The sequence below is a fragment of the Calonectris borealis genome, chromosome 20 (assembly GCF_964195595.1).
Source record: "Calonectris borealis chromosome 20, bCalBor7.hap1.2, whole genome shotgun sequence".
Lineage (NCBI taxonomy): Eukaryota > Metazoa > Chordata > Aves > Procellariiformes > Procellariidae > Calonectris > Calonectris borealis.
This window is the reverse complement of record NC_134331.1, coordinates 94,430-118,517: the sequence shown is the minus strand read 5'-3', so window position 1 is coordinate 118,517 and position 24,088 is coordinate 94,430. Positions and strand designations below refer to the sequence as shown.

The following is a 24,088-nucleotide window of genomic DNA, read 5'->3' as shown; positions in this document are numbered from 1 at the left end:
CTGAGGCACTGCCCCCTGCACTCCCTGTTCCTATCCCAGGAAGGTAAGCACAAGCTAGCCCTTGGCTGCACTTTATTCTCAATTAATGCAGAGGTCATTAGATTCATTAGGGGACACAGTAAGGACCCAGCCAGGCAGCATCTCCAAGCCTGGGATCCCTAAGGCGCTCTGGTCATCGCAGTGGAGCTGTTCTGGAGGCCTGCAGTGGACTGCTTGTGGGTTTGCAGCTTGCTGTGGTCTTTCTGGGACTTCATTGAAGTCTCTGGGACATTCATTCCTCCTCACCTATGGGCTCTGTTCATAGTGTGTGTGTGGGAATTTGGGGATCTGCAGGGCTGTCCCCATCACGTTACTACCATGTTTGGGGTGGTGCAAGGGTCTTCTCAGGACTCTGCAGCTTTGGGGGATGGGTCTTAGCAGTATCATGGCATCCCTTTCCTGGTTTTTGCAGCGTAGTTTGGCCACGCCCAGAGCTGTTCCCCTCTTTTGGGAGAGTTATATCAAGGTCTTTGGTTCCCTTACCCCAGTTTCATTTGATCACTGTGTACTCTGTTTAGTATCTCCTTCAAACAAATTTTAAATATGAAGGGGTTTTCCTCCTGATTGGTGGAAGGAAAGACAGGACTACAATACAAAGTGATAAACACAAGAGATTACACAGGCACTTTCAAGCTATTGTCTTTGCTAACACTGCCCGGAACTCTAAGGAGAAATAAATGTTCAGTTGCTGCCTAGAGAGTTTTACTGCTACTCTGTGAACACAGACTGAAGAAAAGGGGGAATTACAGGGAGACGGTGTCATAACCAGCACTGCAAAGAGAAAAAGGCTTGTATTGTCTGTCAGCAGTCTGCACATCTGTGTGAGCAGCAAGACCGGTGTTCACAGGGCGGTACCGCAACCGGTCTCACTCTCTGCTGCCTCCATGCGTTCACGCCTCGGTCATGAGCCGACGGCGCTCGCTCCCGGACGGAGGTGTCCACGCCTGGCCGGGGCAGCCGCCCCTGCGCCCTTCTGCCCACCTCGGGCTGCGTGGCGGTACTGCAGCGCCGCTCACGCATGCGCACTGGCAGACGCCGCGCTGAGCCCCAGCCGCTGCCGTGTGCTCACGGAGCGGGAGCGCAGCCTTGTCGGTGTTTGGGTTCCGCAGAGCGGCACGGCGTTGTCGTTGAAATTAAATGCACAGTTTATCTTTTAGTATAGAGGTGCAATCAGTGACAGAAAATGCGGACAGATAACAGAGACAAGACTGAAGAACAGCTTTTTTGTTTCTTTCCCTTTGTTCTGCCTCCTGTCCTTTTTTCCTTTCTTGTTCCACCTCTGTCCTGCTCCCTATCTCTCTCCTTGTCTTTCCCCCCATTTCTCTGTCCTGTTACCTCTTCGGTTTTTTTGTTCTCTGTCACTCTGTCCTGCTCCCTGTCACTGTTTTTTTCCTTACTCCATCTCTGTCCTGCAGCCCAGTGCTGTTTTTTCCCTCTCCATCTCTCTCTCCTGCTGCTCATCCTAGGCTTTTCCCCTCCTTCTCTGTCCTGCTCCCTGTCTCTACTCTCTTACTTTTGCCTGTCTTTCACTTTGTCCTGCCTCTCTGTCCCTTTTTTCTCTCTCTGTATCACCTGTATCTGTGTCCTGCTCCTTGTCCTTCTTCCCTCCCATCTCCCATCCTTCTTCCTGTCTCTCTTCTCTTTCTATCCTTCTGCCCCAATGCTTCTTTCTCCACCTCTGTCCTGCTCCCTGCCCCTTGTTTCCTCTCACTGTCCCTGTGCCCTGCTTCCTGTCCCCGTTTTTTCCGTCTTTATTTCTCTGTCCTGCTGCATGTCCAGTTGTTTCTTGCTATACCTCCCTGTGCAGCTGGCTCTCCCTTTTTCCCTTTCTCTCTTCTGTCCTGCTCCCTGGCCCTTTTTTCTCTTCCTCTGTCTCTGTCCTCTAGCCCACTGCTGGTTTTTTATTTTTCCTTCTTGGTCTCTTTGTACAGATCTGACCTTTTCTTTATTTCTCAATCCCTTTGTCCTGTTCCCTATCCTTTTTCTCTCTCTGTTTGTATGTCCTGTGCCCTGTCACCATCTTTGTCCCTCCTTTCTTCTTCCTCTCCTTTTTTTCCCCATCTCTATTCCTCTGTCTTGCTCACCAGCCCTACATTTTCTTGCTCCATCTCTCTGCAGGGCTCCTCGTCCGTATTTTTCTTGATTTCTCTACCTCTCTGATCTTTTATTTCGACCTTTCTTTCTCTCTCTCTCTGCTCCTCGGTCTTCTCCCTTGTCTTTTCTCTTTCTAGCCCTCTGTCCTGCTCCCCATCCCTGTATTAAATACAGGCGGGGCGGGGCCGGGGCCCGGAAGAGCGGCGGCTGGTCTGGCCGCCGAGTTTCGTTCCGCTCCGGGGCGTGTGGTAGCGGTAGCCGCGTCGGGGCACGTGAGGGGCCGTGGCCGCGGCGGGTCTTTGATGTGGGATCCCCCGGTCAGAGCCTCCGTGGGCGAGTCCGGGCTCTGCCCTCCCGAGGTTGGTGGGGGCGGAAGCGGCCCTGGGACGCACGCTGCCGCGGGGTCGTTACGGGGTTTTGGGGCCGAGCCCGTGTCCGGCCGGGGGTAGCAGGGGCAGCCTCCTCCGGCTCTCAGCTGCTTCTTGTTGGGGCCGGGCAGCCTCTGCCGCTCCGGTGCCGCACGGGTGGGGACGGGCTCCGGCTCCTGCCGCCGGCGGCCGAGGATTCTTGGAGGGGGACCGAGTTGCGCTCGGCTTGGAGGGGAGGTGGCTGGGCACGGCTCCCCGTGGGGGTCCTTCGGCCTGGGGAGTTTGGGGTGCGGCGCTGATGATGCCGGAGAAACAAAGCCTGAAACGGCAATAATAAAGCAATGCCCTGCCTGTTTAGGTGCTGGCCCACAGAGATGTGGGGCTGGGCCCTCCGCAGTTCCCAAGCACTCCCCAAAGCTGGGTGTGGAGCCCTGGGGATGCAGGGCTGTGGGGTAGCTACACTCCCCCCACCTCTCAGCATCGCACGTGGGGAATGTAAAGGGGGCCAGAAAGCAGACAGGGTCAGCTGTTTTGGGGGCCAGAAATGAAGACCAAGCTTTGTGTTCCTGGGGCTTGAAAACAGGCTAATGTGGCTGATTTTGGGGCTCAGAAACATATTGAGTTGTGTGGCTTTGGGCTCAGAAACAGAGGTCAGGTCCTGCATTTTTGGGACTTGAGAACAGGCTCAGCAGCTGGGTTCTTGGGCTCAGAAACGGCACTAAGTGAGCTGGTTTGGAGGCCAAAAGCAGAAGCCAGTTTGGCTTGTTTTGCAGGTGGGTGAGAGGCAGAAGGGGGTGCGAGGGCATTGGGGACTGCGGGGAAAAGTGGACCCTCCCTGGAGGTGGGGGTTTGGTCGCGTCGGACCCCGAAGTTTGGGAGGCGGCATGCACCAGGCCAACTCAATGTCTGAGATGGTCTCTGGGGGGAAAGACGCTTTTCAGACCCCACATGCCCTCTTCAAGTCCAGCTCTTCTTTTACACTGCCTAGAATAGTTATTAACTAATTAATCATATAAACTAATTAATCAATATTTATACAATGTACAGCTATGACGTTTAATCTTAATACTCAAGTTATGACAGTGATTGGTTTTACAACCTCGTCAAAAGCCCAGACTGTTGCAAATAGCTGGAGCTTGTAAGGAGAAGGAGCTGAAATCAACTGGAGCTTCAGTGCAGAGCTGGAGCTTCAATTAGCCAGAACTGTAGCAAGCAGGAGCTGGAATGAGATGGGGTGTCCGCTGTCTGGAGCATGCATTAGTCGGAGGCAAAATTATCTGCAGCTGTAATCAGCAGGAACTGCAATTAGCTGGAGTGTCTATTTGCTGGAGCATCTGTCAGCCGGACTGCATTCCCAGCATGGCTGAAGAGTGGCCAGGCACAGGCAGGGCTGTCCCTAGCAAGGAGCTCCGAGCAGCAGGGAGGCAAGTTGTCCTTCTGCCACCGGCCTCTTCCCTATGCCCCTCTGGCAGAATCCTCCCCTGTCTTTTCACTGTTGGCTGGGTGTGACAAACAGGTTCATTTTGTGCCTTCTCTTTTCCCAGCATTACCTTCTGCATCACGTGAAGAAAAGCCTGCATGGTTGATTCACTTGCTGCTCAGGTAATCGCACGTATGGGGCTGGGGGAGCGGGGAGAAACATTTGCGAGTTCAAGGACACTACAGATACTCCACATCAAACCCAGAGAAAAGGCGAATTTGCTGCCAGTGCAGAAAAGCTGATGAACAATTGCTGTTAACAGAGGATGCCTCGTTCCTGAATTGGTCCCTTGGTAGTTACGAGTGTTTTCCTTTCAGGTAAAAGAATGAACTTTCATCTATGATAAATTAAGAGCTGCCTGTTACCTTCTTTAGAGTCAAGTGTTTCTCTTCTGTTTGTTCATAGTAATTTTATGGGCAGGTTGGAAATAGCCTTTTATTTTTATACGCATAACTAAATTTTTAGTAATATGTGGTGTCAGTATAGTTAATTTTTGAGCACCTAGATGCCAGTAGAAATGTGATGAATGAATCGTGATGGAAACTGATATTTAAAATTGATTTTTATTTGATTTTTTTTTTTTCCATTAGAGTGTTGGTGGCGTGTTGTCCTGTGGCTCAATCCACATTCTGTTCAGTGGAGTCTTCAATCTAGGACTTTTCAGTAAAAAAGTTTGTCCTTCCAAAAAAGGACTAGTCATTCATAGGATTGAGGTATAGACTTAAGTAGTCGCTTAAGTACATGATCAGAATTAAAGCCAAATTTCACTTAATGTTGCTGCTGTTGGTCTTCACTTTCATTAATTTTCCTACTGCTCCATCATGGTTGGGAGCTCTGAATCATAATTTTCAGTCTCTAACACATTTTTTTCCCCAAGGAGAGGCTACGTTTAAAAGTTAATTAGTTTCCTCACAAATGCATTGGTCAATAAAATTGAGTTATGATTATTAAAACCACAAAAATGACACCAGTCTTACAGATCTGGACTATTTCTGAACATGTATTCATCACATGCAAATGTCATCGGGATAGAGATCATCTGCACTTCATGCTCTGACAAGACAATATGCTGAGACAGGGATGAGCAACAAAAGAAAAAAAAGATACAATGTCATGATTTTGTTTTGTTGTGTTTTTTGGGTTTTTTTTTTTTTTTTTTTGAAGAGTGCAATGTTGACTGATGGCAGCCTGCAGAGCTCTCTTGCTGCCTGACCTCTCCTTTTTTAACTTCACTCCTCTTTCATGGCTGTAATTTTCATTTGGATGATTTCAAAAGAGCAATTTAGTTACTTGCCTGTGTAAATGTGCTGGTAATACCAGGAAGGTAAATGCTTGAACCAGTAGTGAATAATTTGGCTACAAGTAGAATTTCTGAGGGAAGAACAACAACAACAGGAAGCAAATAGCAAGTTAACAAAAATTTGTGTGCGTCAAACACATCAAAGTTTTACTGCCAAATGTTGTTTGGCAATGTGTTCCAAATGGCTAGTTTTGGTAAACAGAAATTTTCAGGAAGTTCAGGGTTGTGTGTGGCAAAACATGCCCCCCTGTCTAAGTGTCCTGCTATGTAAATAGCATCAGTCAGTAGCGCATCCAGTGGCGGGGCTGTTGTTCCCTACTCTCAATATTGCCATGGTAGCATTGTAATACTTAGACCTAAGAGGTGGATTTAGGAATGGAAGGAGAATGCCTGTTGTCTGTAAGGGCTACAAATGCTGACCCTTTTCTCTGTCTGCTGCTTTCCTGTGCATGAGATGAAATTGTCTTGTTTTTCTCCCTTGTTCCTGGTCTAAGTATTTCTGAAGCTGTTGCTGCTGTGGGTTTGCAATTTGTGTTACTGCATTTTTGTAGAGTTCTAGTTACGGATCATTTCTACTGTGGCAAAGTGTCAAGACACAGTTTTCAGTTTAAAGCTCCAGAAACTACATTCACTCAAATCAGCGTAGGTGAAACTGCTTGTTGTGGTTAACCCGGCAGGCAGCTAAACACCACACAGCTCGCTCACTCCCCCCACCCCGAAAGAGGGATGGGGGAGAGAATAAAAAAAAAAGTAAAATTCGTGGGTTGAGATAAAGACAGTTTAATAAGACAGAAAAGGAAGAGAAAATAATAATAATGAATACATGAAATAAGTGATGCACAGTGCAATTGCTCACCATCCGCCGGCTGATACCCAGCCAGTTCCCGAGCAGCGGTCACCACCCCCTGGTCAACTCCCCCAGCTTATATATTGAGCATGACATCATATGGTATGGAATATCCCTTTGGCCAGTTGGGGTCAGCTGTCCTGGCTAAGGTCCCTCCCAACTCCTCGCTGGCAGGGCATGAGAAGCTGAAAAGTCCTTGACTAGCGTAAGCGCTACTTAGCACCAACTAAAACATCAGTGTGTTACCAACGTTATTCTTGTACTAAATCTAAAACACAGCATTATACCGGCTGCTAGGGAGAAAATTAATTCTATCCCAGCTGAAACCAGGACACTGATCTTGCACATGCAGCTGTGCTCGCAGGGGTGCTCAGTGGCTTCTCATCAAAACAGCAAGGTGTGTGTGGACATCCATAAGGTTGTGCTCTGGGTCTGAGAACATTATGTATTTTTGCTGTTGGAAGACGGAATAGAGCATGTGCCTGTTAAATCTAAGGACAGTCAAAGGTTGGGAGGGACCCTGAGCAGGTTTGGTGGCACAACTGCAGTTTTAAAAGATCTTGACCGTCTGGAGAAGCGGCCTGGAAAAAATAATTCCTTTTTTGCAATGAGTTCCCAAGGACAGATGGGTTGCTGTACTCATTAACAAAAATGTTCAACTTGGGACGTATAGGGTGAGAAAATCGTGGCTATACTTAGGCTTGAGAAAATGCATGTAGGTATCTGTGTCTGTCACCTGCGTGTATCTAGGAAAGTAAGTTCTAGTGAAACTAAAGCTGCCAATGAGCCAAAAAAAAGGCACGGTTGTCTAAACATGCAAAAGCTCTAGTGGCCTGTATCAACAGCTGTACCAAAGATGATGCAAAATACTTTTCCCTCCGCTGAGTTGTAGTCTTCACAAAAAAGGAAGCTTTAGATTCCTACTCAGCTTTATGCTAAACAGTGTTTTCCTCTCAGCAGAATGTCAACTGCCACCATTTCTCTGTGGTGGTCCTTTCTTCTGCCATGGAAGTACAAGACGGATGGAAAGGATCCATAGTGGTCTGCAAGTACCAGCAAGGTATGCCTGTGATGATATGCATGGTCTGCGTTTTTCCTAATGCATTTGTAGTATGGACTTTAAAGTTAACATTAAGAACGTGGCAACTCTCCTTCTATGTTTTTAATATGAAATATTTTAACACAAATACTAAAAACAAAATAAGGTTGGTACTGGAGCATGTTATGCCTATGCAAAGCTTACTTCTCTCTGCCTATTTTCTCTTCCTGAAAGCATAATCTTCTGTTTCTGTGTGCTTACTATTAAAGGGTACTGTGAAAATAATTTTGTACTAAAAGAGGAAAGAAACTGTTTGTAAGAATTCAGATGTTCAGAAGAAAAAGACTTTGTTTTCATGATAAAAGCTTTACGCTGTTTCAGTAAATAAGTTTTTAAAATATCTTATAGTAGTACTCAAAAACCTTACTGAGATACTAGCATTTGTACTAAAAGCAATCAAAGTCAAAGAAGAGACATGGTCAAAATGGGGCAAATCAGCATCGCTTCCGTGTGTTTTCCAGGCTTTCGCAAGAAGCATTAGCAGCCTTGTAACTAGTGACGGTGAGTCCGGATGTGGTTTTGGAGAGTTACTGCTTCAATAATGTCCTTTTTCCTTAACCTACAGTGTGTAATTTTGACTTCAGTTGGAAAGAGATTTTTCCAAAATGGAAATCTTTCTCATTCAAAGGAGTTGCATTTTATGAACTTCCCATCAGAGTGGATCTTCAGAGATGGTGTACCTGGCAGTAGAAGTCATTAGCAACGAGACTTTTCGCTCTCTTTTAAAAAAAGAGAAAGGGAAGAAAAAAAAAGAAAAAAAAGAGGGGCGGGGAGAGGAAAGGAAAAAAAAAGTCAATTTCCTTCCAAAGACCCAAGGACAGCACATCTTCTGATAGTTGATGTATCGCTGGTCTTTGGTTCTCAGGTGTAACAGTTGAGATACCATAAAAACATGCTCCTCTGCATGCTTCAGTACAGCCAAAAACATTAGCAAATCTGCCAATCCTTTTTGGTAGCCTTATGTATTGCAGCACTGGGGATTTGATATTTCCCCCCCTACTATCCCCCCCCAAAAGTAAAACCATACGGGGGATTTCTTATCTCACTGATTTTTCTATCATAAATTAAACTTTAAAAAAAAAAGTTAAAATTGTATAATTTACAAACTGACTTGCATTGTTTAAACTGTAACTGCCAAATAGCTATAGCATATAATTTATTAGGTGTACTTAAGCAGTTAGGTATTCGTTCTAAATGTTTAAAAAGAGAGGCAACTGAATGTTACGGGTTTTTTTCCCAGTCTTTTGACAGAGTGCTCTGAAGTACTTTATTTCTGTCTCACTTTCAGTGGTGCGTTTCCCTGGCAGTTCAGTAGCATCACTGTCAGTGCAGCTGGCCAGATGTCCCTCCTAATTACGTAACACACAAAAAACCCTAGTCAAATTATAGCTGTGTATTTTGGAGATAGTTAATTTAATGGTATCAATTCACAGCTATGCAATTTAAATTAATGCAAAAGGAAAATCAAATACTTCTATAGTATAAGTGTTTTTATTGTATGTATATAAATATATGCACACCTTTTTAGCATGAAATTAGTTACTGGGATTTGTTCTTTTTTCTTCATTTTACTCTTCAAAGTTTTACACTTCACTTTCAGCTTTATTGGCCAAGCAAGCAAGATGTGCAGCAGCAGCGCAAGGGCTGGAGCTGTTGTGGTGGATCTGTAAGCGTAGATTCTGATTATGGTACAACCTTGTCCTGCAGCCTCTCAGGTTTATCTCCCTGCAGCAGTGCTGTAAGGAAGGGATGAGGCGTTTTCCAATACTAGCAGGAGCGTTTACTTTTATGCTAAGAATGTGTTCAAAATCGTATCAGTTAGTCTTAATACTGATTTTCAGTGTTCAAATCACTCTAGCTTTTAAAGGATGTGTTGTATTTCGAGCTGACCTGTTTACCTAGAATCTTCCTTTAGCTCAACTACTATCCTATCCCTTATTCTAACTGAATTCCTCTACTTTCTTCTGTGCTATTTTATATTATGCTGAAATATAATCTGGGATTTTTGTTTTTCAGATGTCTTCCTGTAACCATCTTGAGATACCCCCCAGCCCAGGTTTGTCTGCCGGTCGTTAAGCGTGCTGACGGTAAGGGGCCAGCCCCATGTCCGGAGGCTCCTGGCTCGGTCTCCAGCGGCAGTGAGGGCTGTCTGGTGGGGGGAGTCTGGGGCCACAGGGATTGGGGATGTTTGTGGCCCTGGGGAGCCTGTCTCAGTGGGGGAATGGAGGGGGAACATCGCAGAGCAGAGCCCAAGCAAGAAACGTGGCACCATCCTCTGGCACACTCCGCCCCTGCCCCACGTGGGGCAGCTGCCAGCCTGCGGGACAGGGGCTAGGAGGGCTGCAACCGTTTGGGGGGGCTGCCTCCCCTTTATTTTTCTAGCAGAGCCCCCCTTTTTGGTGGGGGGGTGTGTGTGTTTACATATGTAAATGACATTATTAAAGTAACGAGCTGCTGGTTGGGGCTGTTTCTCTCATTTTGTGCCTTTTTTTGGGATGAATAAAGGAGGGGGGGTTGGGGGGGCCTGTGGGGGTGATGACGTCATTTGGGGCACCCCAACATTTGGGGGGGATGATGATGCCGTGGAGGAGCAGGTGAGTGGGGAATGGGGGGGCATCCGGGGGTCGTCCCCCCCCCAAAGGTCACAGCCCAAAAATACCTGAAAATTCAGGGGAGGTTAAAAAAAATTTAAAACCTGTGAATATGTGTGGCGTTGAAATAGAGAAAAATATCTCATTTTTATATATATTGAAAAATAATATTCATTTATATATAAAAGGATTTAAAAATAAAACCCTGTATCTACTATATTATATAATGAATTTTAGAGTATAAAAAAATTCTAAATAGGCATATATAGGGTTTTAAAATGCAAAAATAACTCATGTATATATAAATTAAAAAATACAGGACTTAAAAATGCAAAAAAGGATGATATATTTTATATATGAAGGAATTTAAAATAGAAAAAAGTCTTGAATAGATAGCTCTATCTGTCTAAATAGATATATGTAATCTAAGAGATTATATGTAATGTAAATAGATATCTAAGTCTAAATGGATATAAGTGTAAATAGATATCTAAGTCTATAAAGATATAGGTGTAAATATATGTAAGTGTAAATAGAGAAGTCTATAAAAATATTTAAGTGTCAAAATATATAAGTCTAAACAGATAGTCTAAATAGATATTATATATAATAAATGGGAAATAAGGGGGTATAAGTGAAACATAAGTATATTCCCTAAACATATCTATACGTATGTGTAAATAGATACATACGTATAAATGTCTATGATAGATAAGGTTTTTAAAATGCAAAGAAACCCTGTTTATAGAAAGGATTTAAAAACTTGAGCCCCCCTCCTTGAAATACCTCTCTGTTGAAGATATAAAAGCGCTTTCAAAAGCTGCCCCTTCGTCCTTCTCCTTTTCCACCTTTTCCCATCCTGATTTGGGGCCAGTTCCCCCAAACAGGGACTTTCCCCTGGGTGGCAGCGCACACAGAGCGGGACCTGCCGCCATAGCATAAAAATACCCCAAACCCCCTGATTCTGGGTCTGCAAGGGTGGGGAGGAAAAACCCCATAATTTGGGGGAAAAATACCCGATTTGGAGCTCCTGGGAAAGCCAAATCTACCTGGATTTCTGCAACCGGAAAGCAAAAAGACCCTCATTTTCATGCACAAAACCAAAAGCAAGAATCACCAATTTTTATGTTGTGGAGAAATGCTGAAAAACCTCCAAATTGAATTTTTGGAAAAGAAAAAACCCCAATTTTTATATTATGGCAAAGGAAAAAACGCCCCAATTTGGGGAAAATTTGGGGTGAAACACCAGCAGTTTGAGGGGTATTGCTGTGGGTTATCTGGTGTGGGTTATCTGGTGTGGATTATCCAGAATGGATCCAGTTATCCAGAATGGATTATCCATTGCGGATTATCCCAGGTGAGTTATCTGCTGTGGATGGTCCTGGGCGGACCCCCCGGTGTAGGTCATCCCCACGCATGTCCCCCCATGCATGTTTCTACCCACATGTGCACCTCCCCATGTCTGCCCCCCCTTTCCCATGCGAGGTTTTCCCCTGTGCGAGGTTTTCCCCGTGACACGCCCCCCATATCCCCTGCCCTCCTATCTCCCACACTGCCCTCCTCTCTCCTCTCCCTCCTCCCACCCCCCCCGTGTTCCGCACTGCCTCCCCGTAACCCCTCTGCCCCGGACCCCTGGGGTGCTGCCTACCCCGCCAACCTGCCCATTGCCCCCCGCCCAAACTCTGACACCCCCCTCCCACTCCCCCGCACCCCACTCCCACCCCACTCTCCCTCCTCCTGCGTTTTGGATTTGTGCTGAAAACAGCGTTGATGACAGAAGCATGCTCTGGTTTTAGCAGAAAAAGGTGTCGGTCACAGGCAGCCACCTATCACTGTGCACAGCTCAGCTATTTGGCAGGGGTCTTGCTTGTTCAAGTAGAGGCGTATTCCTCGCCTTGCAGTCTCGATAGCAAAACAATCAGGGGTTCAAGCTACAAAAGCCTGTTGACATCAGAGCGAGATGGCAGCTAGGTTTCTACCAGCACTGTACTTAGCTGTGTTGCTAGCTGCAAATGGCTTGCAGGCCAGGAGATATTCAGAGGGGTCTAAAATAAAGAAACCAAGTGTTGAGGTGATTGTTTCAAGGAGGCAAATTAGGCAGCTAAAGGAACCGAGCTGCTCCCCTGTCACGTTGGCAGAACAGCCCCTCCAGCCTACTAAGTTCTGCGTGTTGCAGGCAGCAAAGTGCAACTGTGACGCTTGCTGGCAGGAGCGGCAAGGAGTGCAGAGCTACGCGCCCTGTACAGAGCAAGGATGGAACCTGCCGGCTCTACGGTCATCTGCTGAGGACACCTAATAGACCAGCAGGCCTCTTGGCTTTCCCTGCTTCATTTCTAAATACTTTGCATGCTGGAGGGCAGGGTGGTAAGTGACATCGTGCAGTGTCTCTCCTCCAAGTGACAAGCCCTGCGTGGCAGGCCTTGTGTGTGTGCAGGATGAGGGGAGCGGAGCGCTGATAGCACAGAGGCGAGGAAAGGTGCAAACACCACAACAAAGCCCCAGGACCACCAGCGTATCGCTCGTTTGCAGATCAGCCACTTCCACTGGGTCTGCTCAGAAGCGCGGTTTCCTGATGGACATAGCTGCCCCTCTCCTGCTTTCAGGGTGTCACCCGTGTGGCCTTATTTATTTTAAATCTCTCTCCAGCATCTGTTGAGTCGCTGCTGTCACTCCCACAACCCAGATGCTACATGCAGACTGAGACAGCGATCCCTGGGGCTTCCTCCGGGTTAGAAAGAAACCTGTTCCACAGGTTCCCCGTGCTGCTTCTCCTCCGCGGGTAATGGGCTGGGGGGCACGGGCAGAAACAACCACGGGACTTGTAAAGCGGCCAAAGGGAAAGGACTGAAATGCTGGAGCCACCGGGTGCTTTTTGGTACAGAGGCGATGAAGATTAGTGCCCGGGCCGCGAGTGGGAAAAGGGCAGGGAAATCTAAGCCCAGTACCGCCAGTAAGCAGTTACCGTCTTTCGATGGTAGGAACTGGGCGGAGAGATGGGGAAAGGGTCGGTGAGGCGATGGTGGCACCCGGCGACCAGAATTCGGTACTGCAGCTCTTGAGCCGCGCATGCGCGCTGGCGCGCTTTTTTTTGCTCGCTTCTGCCACCGAGCGACCAGAATTCGGTACTGCAGCTCTTGAGCCGCGCATGCGCGCTGGCGCGCTTTTTTTGCTCGTTTCTGCCACCGAGCGACCAGAATTCGGTACTGCAGCTCTTGAGCCGCGCATGCGCGCTGGCGCGCTTTTTTTTGCTCGCTTCTGCCACCGAGCGACCAGAATTCGGTACTGCAGCTCTTGAGCCGCGCATGCGCGCTGGCGCGCTTTTTTTTGCTCGTTTCTGCCACCGAGCGACCAGAATTCGGTACTGCAGCTCTTGAGCCGCGCATGCGCGCTGGCGCGCTTTTTTTTGCTCGTTTCTGCCACCGAGCGACCAGAATTCGGTACTGCAGCTCTTGAGCCGCGCATGCGCGGTGGCGCGCTTTTCTTTGCTCGCTGCTGCCACCGAGCGACCACAATTCGGTACTGCACCTTTTGAGCCGCGCGTGCGCGGTAGCGCCCCTTTCTTTGCTCGCTGCTGCCACCGAGCGACCTATGTCAGGTACTGCAGCTCTTGAGTGGCGCACGCGCAGTGGCGCGCTTTTCTTTGCTCGCTGCTGCCACCGAGCGACCAAAATTCGGTACTGCAGCTCGGGAGCCGCGCATGCGCGCTGGCGCGCTTTTCTTTGCTCGCTGCTGCCACCGAGTGACCAAAATTCGGTACTGCAGGTCGGGAGCCGCGCATGCGCACTGGCGCGCTTTTTTTTTGCTCGCTGCTGCCACCAGGCGACTAAAATTCGGTACTGCAGCCCTCGAGCCGCGCATGCGCGGTGGCGCCCCCCTTCTCCGCGCTGCCATCCGCCGGTGACGGCAATCCCGTACTGTGGTGCCTGCGGGGTGATGCCGCCGCGTTCGTTGCTTCGTCTCGGTAAGGAAACGCCGCTGCCGCCCCACGTGCGCGGTGCCGGCAGCCGCTGGGCCCGCAAAGCGCGGAACTGCAGCGCCGGTGCCGCCCCCGGGCACGCGGCGCCCGGCGGCTGCTCGCTGCTGCTGCCGCCCCGTGGCCGAATCGTGGTACTGCAGCGCCGGCACCGCACAGGTGCGCAGCAGCGCCGCCGCCGCCGCCGCTTCGCTGCTGCCGCCCCGAAGCCGAAGCGTGGTACTGCAGCCCGGCGTTCGCGCGCCGGCTGTGGCCCCTCCATGCGCGGTCCCCATCCCGGTGCATCCCTCATCCCGGTGCATTCGTCATCCCGGGCGGCAACAGTTAGCGTGCCCCCCCGCCCCCGCATGCCAGCACCCCCAAGAGTGTCGGCAGGTCCCGGTGCTATCCCCATCCCTGGGGCAGCTCCCCGTCCCCTGTCCCTGCGGCTGATCCTTGGGCTCTGTGTTCCCCCAATAAAACACGGGGACGGAGGGGACCTCTGGGGACAGGGGGCGAGGACCCCCAGAGAGTGGGCTGTGCTGCCATCGCTCCTTGGTGCTAGCCCTGCTTGTCCCCTGTCCCCCCGGCGGTGACGAGCTCCGGGCCACTGCCGGGGACCCCCACTGTCACCTTCCCCCCATGCTGGTTGCCGACAGGGACAGCGACGGCCTCCCTCCCCGCCCCGCACACGGGTGTGCAGGGGCACAGGCCACCCCCGTCAGGCGGACATGCTGAGGACCCCGTCTGCCCCGGGGGTGTTTGGGGTCCCCAGGGTGGCAGCGGAGCTGCAGGATGCGGGGTCCCCCCTGCCCAAGCCCTGCAGACCCAGGTGGAGCGCAGGCATCCCCCGGCCCTGTCCCCAGCCCTGTCTCTGTGTGGCCGTGGGTCGGTGCTGCCATTGTGTGGCCAGTGGCTGGGAGGACACAGCTCCCACCGGCTGGGGCCAGAGGAGCCCGGCAGCCTAGGGACCCCCGGGAAGGGCTGGCTGTCGTGGGGACTCGGCGCCCAGGGCCCAGGGCACCCCAAAGACCCTACAACAGGGTACAGCATGAACTATTTTATTACCTGTGCAGTATCCATGAGTGAGTCCCCATCGTTCCCATCCTGGTCCCCCAGTGGGTCGGGGTCCCAGCTGCCCCTGGGGGTGGCTGCAGGTGTGGGGGGTGGGATCCCTTCTCCCCACAGTGCCCCCCATCTCCCCAGGGTGCCCCCCACCTCCCCAGGGTCATCCCTCCCAGTCTCAACCCCCCACATGGTGTCCCCAATCTCCCGAGAAACACCTCTGTCCCCAAATGTCCCCCTACCCCACTCCCAGGATCCCTCTCAGACCCCAGGATTCCCCCTCCATCCTGAGGCCCCCCCCCCATCCCCACGGTCACCCCCAGCCCTGAGACACCCCCCCCTCCTCTCAGCACGGCCGGTGCCTGGTGAGACACTGGGAAGAGCCGGCACCGCCATCTCGGGGTCCTGCTGGCCCTCATCCCCCCTAAAGTCTTGCACCATGCTCTGCTCCTTGGGGGGAGTGCCCACAGTCAGGGGGGGTGGGGGCTCCCCTCCTCCCCAGGGAACCCCCCCAACCTGTCCAGGGCACCCTCTGCCACCTCCCCAGGGTCCAATCACTGTAACAACGTCTGACCCTGGAATCCCGCTGGTTAACGTCAGGTCCGAGAGGAGGTTCCTCATTACTCCTTGATTAGTTCTTAGGTGCCAGCTCGAGCTGGGTGCCTCCAGAGAGGGACCCCTACCCCGGATCGCACACCTGCACCCGTTGCAGGAGGGTCCACGCACACTATGGGAGCCACTTGGGAACCGGAGGCGGCCTCAAGGCTGCTCAGCAGCAGTCAAAACACCCCAGTGGTTTCAGACACCGGCTGTTTTGCTCCCGAACCCAAGGGTACTGCCGAGAAAAATAACCACCACTGTCACACAAGGGTTCTGCACAATCACCATCGTGGTACAGGGCTCCCTACACAACCAAACCATTGCACAGGGGTCCTGCACAATCACCACCATGGCGTGAGGGTTCCCGTGCACCCAACCCCTGTTGCATGGGGGTCCCTGCCCCATCTCCGCCATTGTGCAAGGGTCCTGCACAACCCTTACTGTCGCATAAGGTCGCTGCACAACCACGACCATCGCGTGGGGGTCCTACACGGCCACCACCATTGCACGAGGGTCCTGCACAATCACCACCATCGCACTAGGGTCCCCGTGCACCTGCCTGCCATTGCATGAGGGTCCCCTGCACACCACCCAATTGCATAAGGGTCCTACTGCACTGGCCCCCCCATTGCACGGGGGTCTCCACACACCGACCCCCCCCGTTGCGCAAGGGTCCTTGCACAATCACCACCGTTGCACGGGGGTCCCTGCACAGCCACCCGCACTGCACAAGGCGCCGTGCGCATGCGCATTTCCGGGGCGGGGACTACAACTCCCGGCGTGCACCCCGCGGGCGGCCCGGAGGAGCCGCGCGCTGATTGGCTGCGGAGGATATTTCAACGGGGCGCGCGGCGGGGTCTGCACCCAGGCGGCGGCGGCGGCGGCGGCGGCGGCGGCGGCGGCGGCGGCGGCGGCGGCGGCGGCGGCGGCGGCGGCGGCGGCGGCGGCGGCGGCGGCGGCGGCGGCGGCGGCGGCGGCGGCGTCTGAGGGGAGACCTGCAGGCTCCGGGGAGGGTGGGACTGGGCGGGTGGCTGGGAGCCGAGGAGTGGGGCTGGGGGGCTGTGCATCCCGGGGGGGAGCCGGGGAGTGGGGCTGGGGGGGCTGTGCATCCTGAGGGGGAGCCGGGGGCTGTGTGCCCTAGATGCGCTGGGGAGTGGGGCTGTGTGCCCTAGGGGGGCTGAGGAGTGGGGCTGGGGGGGACTGCGGTCCCCCAAGGAGCTGGGGAGTGGGGCTGTGGGTCCTGGCGGGACTTGAGAGTGGGGCTTGGGGCTCCCACGGGGCTGGAAAATGGGTGCTGTGAGCACTGGGGGTCCTGGGGCTGGGAGGTGCTTGCAAACACTGGGGAGGGGCTGCGAGCATGGGGGGCACAAGGGTTGCACCAGGGTCCGTGCACGATCACCTCCATTGTACGGGTGTCGATGTAGGGCCAGCGGCGTTGCACGAAGCGCCGTGCGCATGCGCACTCCCGGGGCGGAGACTACAACTCCCGGCGTGCCCCGCGCGGGCGGCCCAGTGGAGCCGCGCGCTGATTGGCTGAGGAGGATATTTCAATGGGGCGCGCGGCGGGGTCTGCACCCAGGTGACGGCGCAGCGTGAGTCTGAGGGGCTGCTGTGGGCCCTGGGGGGGCTGGGGGGTGGCTGTGGGCCCTGGGGGCGCCGGGGAGTGGGACTGGAGGCGTGGGGGCTGAGCGCCCTAGTGGGGCTGAGCAGTGGGCCTGAGGGGGGCTGCAGGCTCTTGGGCGGCTGGAGTGTTTGGCTGGGTGCTCCCAGGGGGCTGGAGAATGGTGTGGTGGGGGGCTGTGAGCACTGGGGGGCCTGGGGAGTCAGGCTGGGAGGTACCTGCAAGCACTGGGGGGCCTGTGAGCATGGGGGCGCTCTGAGCCCCAGGAGGGACTGGGAGCTGTGAGGGTCCCACACCTTTGCCTGCCCGCCCCAGCCTGCCCGAGTCTCCAGCCGTATGTTGCCAGTGAAGTGCCTCAAAGGAGCTGATTTTGCCACCCTGACGGACAGCTGGGAGGGCACATATGAGCTGCTCGTCGAGCTGGTGGTGAGCTGGGGACCAGGGGGCTATGCTGCCCGCACTGGCGGGGGGAACCCTCCCCAGAGGGGCCCTGGGCTGGGTGCCGGGGGTCTGACACCCTCCCCTCCCCAGGAAACCTCTTCTGCTCCCTGGGAGTTGCCTCTGGCACCAGCCAGGCCTGCTGGCTGTAGAAAAGCTGTCTGTGACAGAGTCCAGAACAGCAGGATGCGCTGGGATGAGGGATGGACTGGGGGATGCGCTGGGATGAGGGATGCACAGGGGTGGGGACTGGGGGATGCACCGCAGAGGGATCGGCCCTGTTTTGGGATGGGGACCGCAGAATGCACTGGGATGGGGATAGGGGTTGCACCAGTGGATGCAAGGGTGACAGGGACTGGGGGCTGCACCGGGGAACACTGGGGCGATGGAAGCTGGGGGATGCACTGGGATGCGCTGGAGAAGGCCCAGGGAGATGCCCCTGGGTGCAGGATGGGGAATGCATTGGTGACGTTGGAGTGAGGCCCGGGGGACACACCGGAGACACTGGGGAGGGTAGCGTGGCGTGCATTGGGGTGCGTTGAGGATGGACTGGCTGTATATTGGGGAGGGGACTGGGGCATGTCCCGGCTGTACTGGGGAGGGAGCAGGCATGTACCAGGGAGGGGGCCTGTGATGTGCCCAGCAGACGCTGGAGAAAGCACCAGGGATGCATGGGGGGCACTGGGAGGGGCAGGGCAGTCCCCTCCCCGATATGCGGCCGGCCCCTCCCTAGCATGCCCCAATGCATGCCTCCATCCCCATCCCAGTGCATCTCCCATTCCCCAGCCCCATGTGCTGTCCGGGGGATCCCACACCCCCTGGGTTGCCCAGGCCCATGCGATGTCCCCACACCCCCCCGGCCCTCACCATGGCCGCTCTCTGCCCGAGCTGTTACGGAGCCAATGATGAGGGGAGTGATGGGTGTCTGGCAGGGCCCCCCCAATATACCCCAGGAGCAGGGCCTCTGTGGGGCGGGGTGCCAGGGGTGGGGCACCGCCCCGATCGGTTCAGGGGAAGGGGGGCCTATGGGGGGTATTAGGGGCAGAGGTCAGCTGGGGGCAGGAGGGGTCCCTGTAGCCACAGGCCCGGGCTTTGCCCAGGCAGCACCCTGGGGAGGGAGGGCTCTGTCCCTGCCCCCTCCTCTCACCACTGCTAGTCAGCAACGGTTAGGGAGTCCCCCACCCACAAAAACACCCTCACATCCCTATCAGTGGCCCCCCTGCATGCCAACACCCCCAAGGGCATCAGGATGTCCTGGTGCTGTGTCCATCCCCGGGGCACCCCTAGTCCCAGTGGCTGATCATTGGGCTTTGTGTTCTCCCCGTGGAACCATCCAAGGTGCCCTCCCTAGCGGCAGAGGCTAAAGCCCAGCACTGCCATGGGGATGGAGCCCTGAGCAAGCAGCGCCCCCCACACCTTCCTGGGCCTCCTGGGGTCCCCCCAACTCCAAAAACCAAGGGATGGCGGGGCAGTAGCAAAGGCCGGGGGCTCTGGGTCACCTCCAGCAGCAGAGGAGGAGGGCAGGAGACTCGGGGACCTTCTCTGGGGGTTCCAGCCTTGGGGACAGAGGACAAATGGGCAGCAGGGTAGGGTGGCAGGAGAGACATGCAGGGGATGCAGGTCCAAAGGCAGTAGCTTTATTGTCACAGAACATGCACATAAAAACGCTTTTGTGAAACTAAACTAGAGCAGTTGCGAACAGACGCCTCCCCCCCCAAGTCCCCACTGTCACCCCACAGGGACAGGATCAGACCTTTCAGCTCCATTTCTGTCAGAAGCATCACACTAGCGCTTACCCTCTCCAGGGGCATCTTTGGGACTTGAGAACAGGCTCAGCAGCTGGGTTTTTGGGCTCAGAAACGGGCACTAAGTGAGCTGGTTTGGGGGCCAAAAGCAGAAGCCAGTTTGGCTGTTTGTGCAGGGGGGTGGGAGGGCATTGGGGGCTATGGGGGAAAGCAGGGGGTGAGCAGGGTGTGTGGACCTTCCCTGGAGGTGGGGGTCTGGTCCTGTTGGACCCCGAAGTTCGGGAGGCCGGCATGCACCAGGCCGAACTCAACGTCTGAGGTGGTCTTGGGGGGGAAGGGTGCTTTTCAGACCCCGCACGCCCTCTTCGAGTCTAGCTCTTCTTTGTACGCTGCTTGAATAGTTATTAACTAATTAATCATACAAACTAATTAATACTTATACAACATACAACTATGATGTTTAATCCTAATACTCAAGTTTTGGCAGCGCTTGATTTACAACTTTGTCAAAAGCCCAGACTGTTGCAATGAGCTGGAGCTTGTAAGGAGAAGGAGCTGAAATCAACGGGAGCTTCAATTAGCCAGAACCGTAGCAAGCAGGAGCTGGAATGAGACGGGGTGTCCGCTGTCTGGGGCACGCATTAGCCAGAGGCAAAATGACTTGCAGCTGTAATGAGCAGGAGCTGCAATTTGCTGGAGGGTCTATGTGCTGGAGCATCCGTTGGCCCGACTGGTTGGCCCGACTGGACTCCCAGCACGGCTGAAGAGCAGCCAGGCGCAGGCAGGGCTGTCCCCAGCAAGGAGCTCCGACCGGCAGGGAGGCGAGTTGTCCTTCTGCCAGCGGAGAGCCTGGCCTCTTCCCTTGGGGATTAAATCCATGCCACGCGCCTCTCTTTGCGTGGAGGGTCTTTCCCAGTCCCATTCCTGAGGGCAGAAGTGGGGGGGGGGTTCCCCGGCTCTCCTGAGGCAGGCGGCAGCACGAGGCGGTGGTGCCTTCCCCGTACCTGGCAAAGGGGAGAGAAACCGGCCGGTTGGAGCTCCTGCGGTGCACAGCCCAGCCCTGCGTGGCCCCTCTGGCAGAATCCTTCCCTGTGTTTTCACTGTTGGCTGGGTGTGACAAACAGGTTCATCTTTTACTTCCTCTTTTCCAAGCGTCACCTTCTGCGTCACGTGAAGAAAATCCTACGTGGTTGATTTCACTTGGTGCTCAGGTAATTGCACGTATGGGGCTGGGGGAGCGGGGAGAAACCTTTGCGAGTTCAAGGACGCTACAGATCCTCTACATCAAACCCAGAGAAAAGGCAAATTTGCTGCCAGTGCAGAAAAGCTGATGAAAAATTGCAGTTAACAGAGCATGCCCTGTTCCTGAATCAGTCCCTTGGTAGTTATGAACATTTCAGGTAAAAGAATGAACTTTCATCTATGATAAATTAAGAGCTGCCTGTTACCTTCTTTAGGGTCGAGTGTTTCTCTTTTTTTTGTTCATAGTAATTTTATGGGCAGGTTGGAAATAGCCTTTTATTTTTATATGTATAAGTAAATCTTTAGTAATATGTAGTGTCAGTATAGTTAATTTTTGAGCACCTTGATGCCAATAGAAATGTAATGAATGAAACATGATGGAAACTGATGTTTCCACTTGATTTTTATTTGATTTTTTTTTTCATTAGAGTGTTGATGGCATGTCGTCCTGTGGCTCAATCCACATTCTGTTCCATGGAGCCTTCAATCTAGGACTTTAATGTAAAAAAGTGTGTCCTTCCAAAAAAGGAGTAGTCGTTCAGAGCATTGTAGACTTGGAGAATCTCTTGAGTACATGATCAGAAGAAAAGTCAAATTTCACTTAATGTGGCTGCTGTTTATCTTGCTTTTGTTAATTTCCCCACTGCTCCCTCATGTTTGGGAGCTCTGAATCATAATTTTCTTCAGACTCTCAAACATTTCCCTTCCCCTGCGCCCCCCCCCCCAAGGAGAGGCTATGTTTAAAAGTTAATTAGTTTCCTCACAAATGCATCAGTCAATCAAACTGAGATCTGATTATTAAAACCACAAAAATGACACCAGTCTTACAGATCTGGACTATTTCTGAACATGTATTCACCACATGCAAATGTCATTGGGATACAGATCATCTGCACTTCATGCTCTGACAAGACAATATGCCAAGACAGGGATGAGCTCCAAAAGAAAAAAAAGTTATATCATCATGGGTTTTTTTGTTTGTGGGCTGTAAGGGCTATGAGTGCTGACTCTTTTCTCTGTCTGCTACTTTCCTGGGCACGAGGTGAAGCTGTTTTGTTTTTTTCCCTTGTTCCTGGTCTAAATATTTCTGAAGCTGTTGCTGCTGTGAGTTTGCAATTTGCGTTACTGCATTTTTGTAGAGTTCTAGTCACGGACCATTTCTACTGTGTTGAAGTGTCAAGATATGGTTTTCTGAAGTTTAAAGCTTCAGAAACTACTTTCACTGAAATCAGCATAGGTGAAACTGATTGTTGTGGTTAAACCCAGCAGGCAGCTAAACATCAGCTAAACAGCTGCTTGCTCACTTCCCCTCCCCCTGCCCCACTCCCCCCAAAGTGGGATGGGGAGAAAATTGGAAAAAAAGTAAAATTTGTGGGTTGAGATAAAGACAGTTTAATAAGACAGAAAAGGAAGGTAAAATAATAATAATGATTAAAGAATATACAAAATAAGTGATGCACAATGCAATTGCTCACCACCCGCTGACTGATGCCCAGCCAGTCCCCGAGCAGCGGTAGCCGCCCCCTGGCCAACTCCCTCAGCATATATACTGAGCATGATGTCATATGGTATGGAATATCCCTTTGGCCAGTTGGGGTCAGCTGTCCTGGCTAAGGTCCCTCCCAGCTTCTCGCTGGCAGGGCATGAGAAGCTGAAAAGTCCTTGACTAGCGTAAGCGCTACTTAGCACCAACTAAAACATCAGTGTGTTACCAACGTTATTCTTGTACTAAATCTAAAACACAGCATTATACCGGCTGCTAGGGAGAAAATTAATTCTATCCCAGCTGAAACCAGGACACTGATCTTGCACATGCAGCTGTGCTCGCAGGGGTGCTCAGTGGCTCCTCATCAAAACAGCAAGGTGTGTGTGGACATCCGTAAGGTTGTGCTCTGGGTCTGAGAGCGTTATGTATTTTTGCTGTTGGAAGACGGAATAGAGCATGTGCCTGTTAAATCTAAGGACAGTCAAAGGTTGGGAGGGACCCTGAGCAGGTTTGGTGGCACAACTGCAGTTTTAAAAGATCTTGACCGTTTGGAGAAACTGCCTGGAAAAATAATTCCTTTTTTGCAACGAGTTCACAATGACAGATGGGTTGCTGTGCTCTTTAACAAAAATGTTCAACTTGGGATGTATAGGGTGAGGATGTATATGGCTATACTTAGGCTTGAGAAAATGCATGTAGGTATCTGCGTCTGTCACCTGCGGGTATCTAGAAAAGTGAGTTCTAGTGAAACTAAAGCTGCCAATGAGCCAAAAAAAAGGCACGGTTGTCTAAAACATGCAAAAGCTCTAGTGGCCTGTATCAACAACTGTACCAAAGATGATGCAAAATACTTTTCCCTCTGCTGAGTTGTAGTCTTCACAAAAAAGGAGGCTTTAGATTCCTACCCAGCTTTATGCTAAATGTTTTTTTCCTCTCAGCAGAATGTCAACCACCACCATTTCACCGTGGTTGCACTTTCTTTTGCTGTGAAAGTACAAGACAGATGGCAAGGCTCCATAGTGGTCTGCAAGTACAAGGTATGTCTATGATGCATGTCTGCATTTTTCCTAAGGTACCTGTAGTATGGGCTTTAAAGTTAACATTAAGAATGTGGCAACTCTCCTTTTGCATTTTTTATATGAAATATTTTAACACAAATACTAAAAATAAAATAATAGAATTGTAGAATAGAATAATAGAAGAGTTTGGGTTGGAAGGCACCTTTAAAGGTCGTCTAGTCCAACGCCCCTGCCATTGGCAGGGACATTTTCAACTAGATCAGGTTGCTCAGAGCCCTGTCCAACCTGACCTTGAATGTTTCCAGGGATAGGGCATCTACCGCCTCTCTGGACAACCTGTTCCAGTGTTTCACCACCCCCATTGTAAAAAAATTTCTTCCTTATATCTAGTCTAAATCTCCCCTCTTTTAGTTTAAAATCATTCCCCCTTGTCCTGTCGCAACAGGCCCTGCTAAAGAGTTTGTCCCCATCTTTCTTAGAAGCCTCCTTTAAGTACTGATAGGCCGCAATAAGGTCTTCCCGAAGCCTTCTCTTCTCCAGGCTGAACAACCCCAACTCTCTCAGCCTTTCCTCATAGGAGAGGCATTCCATCCCCCTGATGGTTTTCGTGACCCTCCTCTGGACCCACTCCAACAGGTCCATGTCTTTCCTGTGCTGAGGGCTCTAGAACTGGACGCAGTACTGCAGGTGGGGTCTCACCAGAGCAGAGTAGAGGGGCAGAATCCCCTCCCTCGACCTGCTGGCCATGCTTCTTTTGATGCAGCCCGGGATATGGTTGGCTTTCTGGGCTGCGAGCGCACGTTGCCGGCTCATGTCCAGCTTTTCATCCGCCAGTACCCCCAAGTCCTTCTCGGCAGGGCTGCTCTCAATCCCTTCATCCCCCAGGCTGTATTGATACCGGGGGTTGCCCTGACCCAGGTGCAGGACTTGCACTTGGCCTTGTTGAACCTCATGAGGTTCACACGGGCCCACTTCTTGAGCTTGTCCAGGACCCTCTGGATGGCATCCTGTCCCTCAGGTGTGTCGACTGCACCACTCAGCTTGGTGTCGTGGTGTTTACAAATAAGGTCTGTTCTGGAGCGTGTTACACCTATGCAAAGCT

At 52.1% G+C, this 24,088-nt stretch overlaps 2 long non-coding RNA genes across 3 annotated transcripts; both read left to right on the top strand.

Moving 5' to 3' along the window:
• Positions 1 to 1,177: 1,177 nt before the first annotated feature.
• On the top strand, positions 1,178 to 8,577 carry LOC142090817 (uncharacterized). 2 transcript variants are annotated; one of them, XR_012676651.1, is made up of 4 exons: positions 1,178 to 2,492; positions 4,046 to 4,103; positions 7,089 to 7,188; positions 7,689 to 8,577. It is a non-coding gene; the product is annotated as an uncharacterized LOC142090817 (long non-coding RNA). The 2 variants fall into 2 exon arrangements; XR_012676652.1 differs by lacking the exon at positions 1,178 to 2,492 and having other exon boundaries at positions 2,789 to 4,298.
• Positions 8,578 to 17,408: 8,831 nt separating this feature from the next.
• On the top strand, positions 17,409 to 23,682 carry LOC142090816 (uncharacterized). Its single transcript, XR_012676650.1, has 4 exons — positions 17,409 to 17,482; positions 20,392 to 20,450; positions 22,909 to 23,004; positions 23,527 to 23,682. It is a non-coding gene; the product is annotated as an uncharacterized LOC142090816 (long non-coding RNA).
• The last annotated feature ends 406 nt before the right edge of the window (positions 23,683 to 24,088 follow it).